Genomic DNA, 9,005 nt, shown 5'->3' with positions numbered 1-9,005 from the left:
CATGAGCTTTAGATAACTTTGTGTTGTTCCAACTTGTCAGATGTCTGCTTTGTGAGTAAATGTTTTTGTTAGACACCACAGTTATCTTCAAGGGGACATCTCAGGGATTTATTAACCTTTAAAGCATCCTCAACAAAGCCAAGCTTCAAATGCCTGCTTTACTGTATTTCTACCAACATGCGCTAACTTAGTTAATGGGCTTACCTCTTTGAGTATAGTAGGTAAGCTGCTACGCTAAGCTTGCCAAGCGGAAGGAGAACTTACATCACTAGTGAGGCAGACGCTGAGGGCAGGTCCCCTCTGCCGCCGTCTCGTTTCATTACAGACTGATCACATGAGCAAACACATTAACCCCATCTGGCACAATTGAAAACAGGGCATGTTACAGAAAAGGAGTGTGCTTTCACCACAAAATGATGTAACACTCTGGATTGCATGTTACAGTTTTCTCAATCGCTGAAACACACTATTAGAATCAAAATTCCTTTTCATCAACAACAGCACAGCATCGAAACGAAACCATTTCTCTACAACGCTTACTACCATTGTCTCTTTGATATCCCCACAAAATGCAGATGCCTAAGGCAGTGTTTTTGCCGAAAACGGGATCCACATTCTTCTAACTGAAGTTACATTCTCTACACAAGATCAAAAACTGTTGTGTAAACTCATGGTCTACAAACCAACATCATCTCTCACAGTGGATTACCTGCCTACTAAACTTAGCGCATAGCGCTCACTAATTGCCTTGATGTTGCCAAAATTTAACACTTGTTACGTCAATCACCCTTGAATAAGGCTAACTCCATGGAATGTACTGTATACCTTACGATAATGATGTTCATTTGAAACTTCTAATGATAGAATTTGCATGATCTGCTACTTAATATTTTTTTTAATGGTGCCGGTAAGCTTAATAGTGTTGATTATGACTTTGCATAGGTCTTGAAGATGCTTCATATGGGAGATTAGCTATAGCCTGTTACAAATTTTTCCAGTCAGTAGATTGTTGCGTCTTTTCCTTTTTGCACTGTAGAAAATGTTTTTTTTTGTATTGCCGGGTGAATTGGTACTTCACTCTCCATGTAAATGAATTGTCACAGCGACATCAATTCATTTCCTATGAGTAATTGTAATTAGTGGATCCTTAAAAGACCTCCTCCTCTAATTACAATTACTATAGGAAATTCATTGATGTCAGCTGTGAGCAATTCATTTACATGGAAGTGAAGTACTCAATTCACCCCAATACAAAAAAAACATTTCTCAATGTGCAAAAAGGAAAAGACCACAATTACTGACTGTAAAAATGTTGTATCAGCTATAGCTAATCCTCCCCATATGAACATCTCAAAGAGCTATGCAAGTCATATCAACACTATTATAGCTTTACCGGCACCATTTAAAAAAATATTTTAAGTACAGTCATGCAAATTCTGTCATGTAAATGTTTTCAATGTAACATCATTACTGTAAGGTGTGCAGTACATTCCATGCAGTTACCTTTTTCAATGGGGTGATTGACTGATAACAAGTGTTCATATTTTGCACATCAAGTGTCAATTAGTGTAGCTATGGTCTAAGTTTATGAGGAGTAAGTGTTATCCACTGTGAGAAGATTATTTTGTTCTGTAGACATGAGTTACACAAAAGATTTTTGATGTTTGTGTAGAGAATTGTAACTTCAGTTAGAGAGTTGTGTGATCTGTTTTGCAAAACACTGCTTAGCATCTGCATTTTGTGCGATATCAATGATAAATGGTATACTGTTGTAGAGAAATGGTTTTCTGTTTCAATGGCTGTGCTGTTGGTTTGATGAAAGGAATTTTGATTCTAAATAGTGGGTTTAGCGATTGAGAAAAACTGTAAAGGAGAGTGACAGGGAGTATGAGAAGAAGAGAGAGAGAAAGTCTCAGGCAGCTTGATCGATGGAGTTGGCTTCTATATAGTGGTGCAGTGACGCGTCCTAAAACTCTTTTATAATTTTCAAATCATAAATCTATCGATTTTATTATTAGAAAATTATAAAAGTAGGATGTGTGGAGATTATCCGTCTGAACAAAACGTGCATTTATCAAACAGGTTCGTTTTCTACAGACCTTATTCCAAAACCCTATGGAGAAATCTCATTGCTTTTTGTCGAGGGAACCAGCAGCTTACTTCCTGGTTTTGATTCAAATGTTGTAGTACAAGTAGTAATGTAGTTTGTACATAAATTACTATTGCAAAAAATGTGTTCATTTTCTTCATTATTAGTCGATTTAATTAGTTCTTTTGGTGCTCCATCTTGGAAAGGCTCATGGTGAAGGTTTAACTTAAAATTACGAAACATATATGGCAAAGGCATGAATGCCAAATTCTGCCTCTGATTTTCTAGGACTATGGCTGAAAACAGTGCTATTTCAGAGCCAAGATTGATCATTTTCGCAATTGGACCTCAACTTATTTGACTAGATAGGTTAGGTGTAAAACAACCGTCTTTTAGCATCCTAACACACCAAACTCTGAGGGGGCACATTGTCTTTGGTCATTGTGAGTGTAAGCATGCTGACAGCAAGCTTTAAACACCACATCAGTCACTATCTTTAGACCTTTAATCTTCCACTTCCCCCGCCCTCTACCTGGCTTCAAGACAAGAGGAAGTGCCTGAAACAGGATATGTGAATGGTGATCACATCACAGGGAAATGACACACACTTTCCCAAAGTATGTAGGGATGAGGTGATCCCCGGTAAAGTTGAAACGGTGACTGCAGAGGTTGGATGAGGTGTGTGTGTGTGTGTGTGTGTGTGTGTGTGTGTGTGTGTGTGTGTGTGTGTGTGTGTGTGTGTGTGTGTGTGTGTGTAATGGTGAGCAGGGTAGGGCTGAGACAGGATATTAATTGTGTATTGTGAGTTGCTTTGTGTTAATGTGTACACCTTCCACTCATCACTGGGAAGCTTTTTAACTACTCTGAATACAAAAAGAGATCCTGAAACCATTGTGGCTCAAAGATCAGAGTGTGGGAGGAAAGAAAAAAAAGGGTCTCAACAAGGTGAAGTCAGTCCTGTACTGCAGCAGGAGCCAAAGAAGGGCCGGGCCGGGAACTAAAAATGGAATTGACATACAGCCAAGTTTCCACGTGGTGCAGCTGAGTGTGGACCAAGGGTGTTTTCAGCAAAACAGAGCAGATGTCAAGGCAGGGGATCCACGGTTTAGTTCCATCACCTGCAACGACCCAGGATCACCGCCCGTCACACAACCACATCTGCTGGGGAGTGCCATCTGGAAAGATCTACTGAGTGCATTATGGGAAAGATGTTCAGCCTATCAAAACAGCACAATGCATTGGCATATGATAAAGACCACTATTTATGAATCATTGAATATTTTAATAATAAAATGGGTCTGATGTGGTTGTCCCTAGTTCTTTAATAATAATACAAAATAATATAATTTAAATCTACTAATTTTTTGCCAAATGCAAATATATACGACATGTGTATATCAAGTGACATGTAATGTAACAAGCCACTCTTTGCCTAGCAAAACCCCTTACCATGTTGTTTTATTTTACACACACACAATTTTGGGAGTCAGAGGCCTTCAGAGGAAGTCGGGCATTCGCGGCGCCCTATTCAGGTTGGTGTGTCCCGCACCGTCGTCTCTTTACGGCACATTTTCACACCTCCCGCGGGCGATTCGGTAGACAGTCAGCCAAAGAAAGTCGACCAAAGAAATCACTCTGATTGGCTGTTCAGCTTAGCGAGTCAGTGCATGAGAAGCGAAGCGGAAGTGAGGGACCAAAACAAACGATTAAGAAGGCACACACAGATGGCTAATCTTTTTCATTTTAATCTCACCCGGATGCAAGAGTTTCTTTTTTATGTTTACATGTTTTCGATCGACGAGAGAGATTGAAAATGGAACCCAGACGCTAGTTGTTGTTTGTTTATATCACTCAGTCTGTTCTTCTTCTCTCTGTGTATAGTCTGTCTTCCGGTTGTTGCCTCTTTTGAATGACAAATACACACTACCGCTGCCTGCTGGTAAGGACAGTTATTACCACTCGTCAACTGAAGTCTTTGCGGTGTGTTCGTAGGCGGGCGGCGTAGGCGGGCGGATTAGCCGACGCAGGCGACGTAGTGGACGTAAATGTCGGGACGCCTTCGGTACGCGGTCCTTGGTCTCAGGTTGGTGTGTAGCGGCCTTTACTTGTATTCTCCGTCAGTTCGTCAAATGGTGTGAGAAACACTCGGTACCCAATTAGGACTAAAGTCGGGTGAGAAAGGGGGCGGGTCTTTGATCAAATTTTAGTGACACCAAGTGGGCATACCACCCCCTTAAATCCTTACTGGTACGTACGACACCCACGCCTCCGCGAAAGGGACGGTGAGAGGAAATTTAGCGTAACGTAAACGGGACGGGGACACCAAAACAACATAAAAAAAAATGCATATTACGGTGGACGACCGTAAGGCGCCACTACGCGGGAGAACCCCTGTCGTACTCTTGACGGTGAGTTTTAGGGTGAAAACACCGGAAATCAAATTTGTCCAATTTATAAAAAAAGCTGTAAATTTTTGGCGAAAGACGGGACCTTTAGTCAACAAGATTAGTAATATTGGCAAATAACCTCCGCCCGGGGACGTCCTTGTGAAAGGCTGGCGGAACGTTTGTAAATAAAGACGGCCGATTTTATTAGTTAAACCCAAAAGGCGTGGACGGGAAAGGCAGTAGGGAGACGCCGGACCTGCGTCCCCCGGACAGGACCGACGTCAGAGGGGTCGGAGAGTCTCTGAATAAAGACGCGCAAATTTTTTTCGGTACATCGAGGCCGGCGGGGAACCTAGCAAGACGTACACAGACACACCGGACCGACTCGAGAGACCGGATGACAGGTGTACGGGCGTAATACTCCGTGATTACGAATAAAAGCCTATGTAAAGAGTAAAAGCGGTGAACAAGTATCTATAAAATAATACATATACAATACTAATAATAGTGAATAATAAGAAGTAACAAATATATACCGTATATGACACATATTACAAAAACCATTTTTAGTACACTGATAATTTATTTATTATTTTGTACTTATATTGGCAACTTCCAAGGGTCCCCGTTCTATGGTCACGGTCCACCAGGTCTGATCAAATTGTTACAAATGGGTCCTAAGTCTGTGGAAGCGCGTACCCGAACATTAACGACCACTACGCGTGGGACCTCCTAGTCCTCATAAAATTTGTTGAAAAGGGGCGGAAAGTTTGTCGCATAAGGCACTTCCAAAAATCGGACAGTAAAACGTCCTTGGTAGTAATGTAACTGGCAGAGAACCTTTACGTTAGAAGACAGGTAAAGGTCCTCTCCCAGTTACCAATTTCCTATAGGACGTTTTAATGTCGCATCGTTGAAGAAGGTCTGCAAATTTTTTGGAGAGTGGGCTCGGTACATTTGTTGGGGACGAACTGTTCCTACAGGGGTAGGAGTAGCAGTGGAAGGGACCGAACCCATGGACCGATACATTTTAGCACCACCGTGACGTGGGACCTCCTCAGTGTCAGCCGGAGAAGTCTTACGATGCTGATGGGCACTCATAGTCTCATAAGGTGCATAAAAATTGTTGAGCTGATTGAAAGGGGGGAAAGTTTGTTGCCCTCAGTACTCCGTACTAGCCCTAAGCGCACGCGAGTGACGTACCCCACAGGACCACACAGCAGCGTGGCAGCAGTTAATGCCATTGTAAAAGTCTGGAGGTGCCGTTACTTTCAGCCTTGTTTCACTTTAGTGAAGACTTAACCGACAAGTACGAATCGACTCAGTCACGTACTTCTTCGCTTCGCCTCACTCCCTGGTTTTGGTTTGCTAATTCTTCAGATGTGTGTCTACCATTAGAATAAAATAAAAGTAAGAGTGGGCACTGCGTTCGCAAAGAAAAAATGACAAATGTACCAAAAGCTAAGCTGCTCTCTCTCGCTTTACTGGTCTGGCGACTAACAACAAACAAATAATAAGTGCGTCGGAGAGAAGAAGAGAGAACACATTACAGACAGACAGGCCAACAACGAGAAAACTTAACTGTTTCATGTGTGATGAGCGACGTGACGACCATTCCTGTCAATAATGGTGAGTAGTTTGACTTCAGAAACGCCAAACAAACCATCCGCCCGCCGCATCCGCCCGCCTAATCGGCTGCGTCCGCTGCATCACCGCATTTTCAGCCTGCGTACCCCATGCCCCAAGGAACCAGAGTCACGACCACACAACGCCGGAAATGAACATAAGAGGCAAGTTAAGCAGTAAGTAACATAAAAAGACAAAAACCTAGGTCGGACGAGGTGTTTGCGTTGCACTGTACAAATACACCAAACCAAACATAGGATGGAGAACATAGGTGAAAACCAATGTTTTCTTTGTACTGTCTGTTTACGATCGTACGGTTTTGACCATCAGGTATTTGGTTATTCACTGCAGGGTGAGACTTTATCCCTACGGTCACCTATAAGCTAATAAGCTTATAAAGCAATGAATCAGAGTCGGATACGCGTTTATAAATAAAACATGTATTGTTAAGCTAAAAAAAATTATAAAAAAATAGAGCAAGATAGGACCTTTACGTGATAAATACTAAGAAAAAAAAAAAAAAAAAGACCGAATACACGAGAAAGTTGGGTTCTTATATATCTGAGCTTCACGATATTACACATTATCGTAAATAATTAACATTTTTATTTTTATATCATTTATTTAGGGCTGAATTTTTATTATAAGCTAATACCTTCTGACATTGACTTATAAAGCTTATTAAGCTTTATTAGTGACCGTAGGGATAAAGTCTCACCTGCACTGAATAACAAAATACCGAATGTGCAAAACTACGAATCAGTAAACAGACAGTACAAAGAAAACATATTGGTTTTCACTATAGAGTCTCCACCTCATGTTGGTTTGTGATTAGTGGTCAGTGCAACGCAACACTCGTCCCGACTAGGTTTGTCTTTCTTATCATTGAACTCACTCAAGGACACAAGTACATGACCATAATGTTTCTCTAAAAACCTTGCATACATACTCTCACACACACACACACACACACACACACACACACACACACACACACACACACACACACACACACACACACACACACACACACACACACACACCATCTCCCTGTTGTAAAGTGTAATAACAGCTGTCCTCGGGCCAGTTACAGCTATCGTAAAGAGACGACAACTCCCAGAACTCATTTAACACACACTCACACACACATGCACACACACGCCATGAACCTGCAGGGGGGGGTCTCTGTAGCACTTATTCTGCCCTCCTTTCCCTCTCTCCCTCTCTGTCACTGCCTCCCTCTCGTTCTGTCTCTCTTTTTCCAGCCCGTAAGTGACGTTTGACCACATTTTACAGCTGAAGGTGACAACGTACACACTCACATTCATGCACACGCTGCAGTATGTGTTCTCTCCAGGCATGTGTGTGATTGTGATGAAGGGAGGGGAACCAGGCAGAGGAGAAAGTAAGAGAGTTGTCGTGTTCACATTCCTGCAGTTTCTCTTTTGTTTGCTTTGAAGAATAGATGTTGTAATAAAAAACAACTTGCGGTCAGGGTTGCACCTCGAGTGAACTGCAAAAAGTTAGAGACACACATTCCTAAAAAGCTTCGACTTTGACCTGCTTTAAATGATGGTGTGTTGTTGTGATCTATACAGTTCCTAATGTGTCGTCATGTCTTTCTTGCAAAAGGGATTGTGATTTTAGGGAGACTTCCTGAATAAATAAAGCTTAACTAACGAGCACATAGTAAAACATTCTCAGACATTCGGGAACACAGCAGCATTGCTACTACAAAGTCAAAAGAGGCCAAAAAACGAAGCCATTAAGGTCCTTAAGGCCGCTACACACCAGCCCGACTTAGGGAGTCAGAGGCCGTCAGAAGCATTCGGGCATTCGCGGCGCCCTACTCAGGTTGGTGTGTCCCGCACCGTTGTCTCTTTACGGAACATTTTCACACCTTAGTTTAGAGAAAGTCGGGACAAAGAAATCACTCTGATTGGCTGTTCAGCTTAGCGAGAAGTGAAGCGGAAGTGAGGGACCAAAACAAACAATTAAGAAGGCACACACAGACGGTTAATCTTTTTCATTTTCATCTCACCCGGACGCAAGAGTTTCTTTTTTATGTTTACATGTTTTCGATCGACGAGAGAGAGTGAAAATGGAACCCAGAGCTATTTGTTGCTTGTTTATATCACGCAGCCTGTTCTTCTTCTCTCTGTGTATAGTCTGTCTTCCGGTTGTTGCCTCTTTTGAATGACGAATACACACTACCGCCGCCTGCTGGTAAGGACAGTTATTGCCACTGAAGTGTGTTCGTAGACGGGTGGCGTAGCCGACGTAAAATTCGGGACGCCTTCGGTAGGCGTTCTCTGGTCTCAGGTTGGTGTGTAGCGGCCTTTACACACCAAGCCGATTTTCTGCGTCGATAGATGTCGGGCCTTCGATGAGCGTCCTTTCGCCCTACTCAGATTGGTGTGTCCCGCCCCGTCTTGTCTTTTTGGCCGTGCCAACACCTTCCGCCGCCTGTCGGTAAAAGGCCGTCGGCTAAAGAAATGACTCTGATTGGCTGTTCAGCTAGCGAATCAGTGCATGAGAAGCGAAACGGAAGTAAGGGACCCAAACAAACGATGAAGAAGGCAAATCTGAGATTTCATTCAACTCCAGCTCTCGACACAGGTTCGGGAAAGCCCCATGAGCTTCTCGTTGTANGGCGTAGCCGACGTAGCGAACGTAAAAGTCGGGACGGGGTGCACATAAGTGGTACGCAGGCATCTGAAATGCGTACCGTAACTTGTGTCACAAAGCGCATTTGCGTACCGACGTACTTGTGAAGCTTTTCCAGAAGGCGGTTAGATCAGTCGGTGTCCGTGTGCACAGACAGGGCTGCTGTTAACGTCGGTCTGTACAGCAGCACTGCGCTAAAACAGCTGATCAGAACGTTCACACGCTCTGCACTCCAC

At 43.0% G+C, this 9,005-nt stretch overlaps 1 protein-coding gene across 1 annotated transcript in view; it reads right to left on the bottom strand.

Moving 5' to 3' along the window:
* Window positions 1–9,005, bottom strand: part of tom1 (target of myb1 membrane trafficking protein) — a 154,909-nt gene that overhangs the window by 113,689 nt on the left and 32,215 nt on the right.

Source organism: Notothenia coriiceps, unplaced genomic scaffold (genome assembly GCF_000735185.1).
Source record: "Notothenia coriiceps isolate Sejong01 unplaced genomic scaffold, NC01 NC01_scaffold00037244, whole genome shotgun sequence".
Taxonomy (NCBI): domain Eukaryota; kingdom Metazoa; phylum Chordata; class Actinopteri; order Perciformes; family Nototheniidae; genus Notothenia; species Notothenia coriiceps.
The sequence above is the reverse complement of the archived record's forward strand: the minus strand, read 5'-3'. Positions and strand labels throughout refer to the sequence as shown.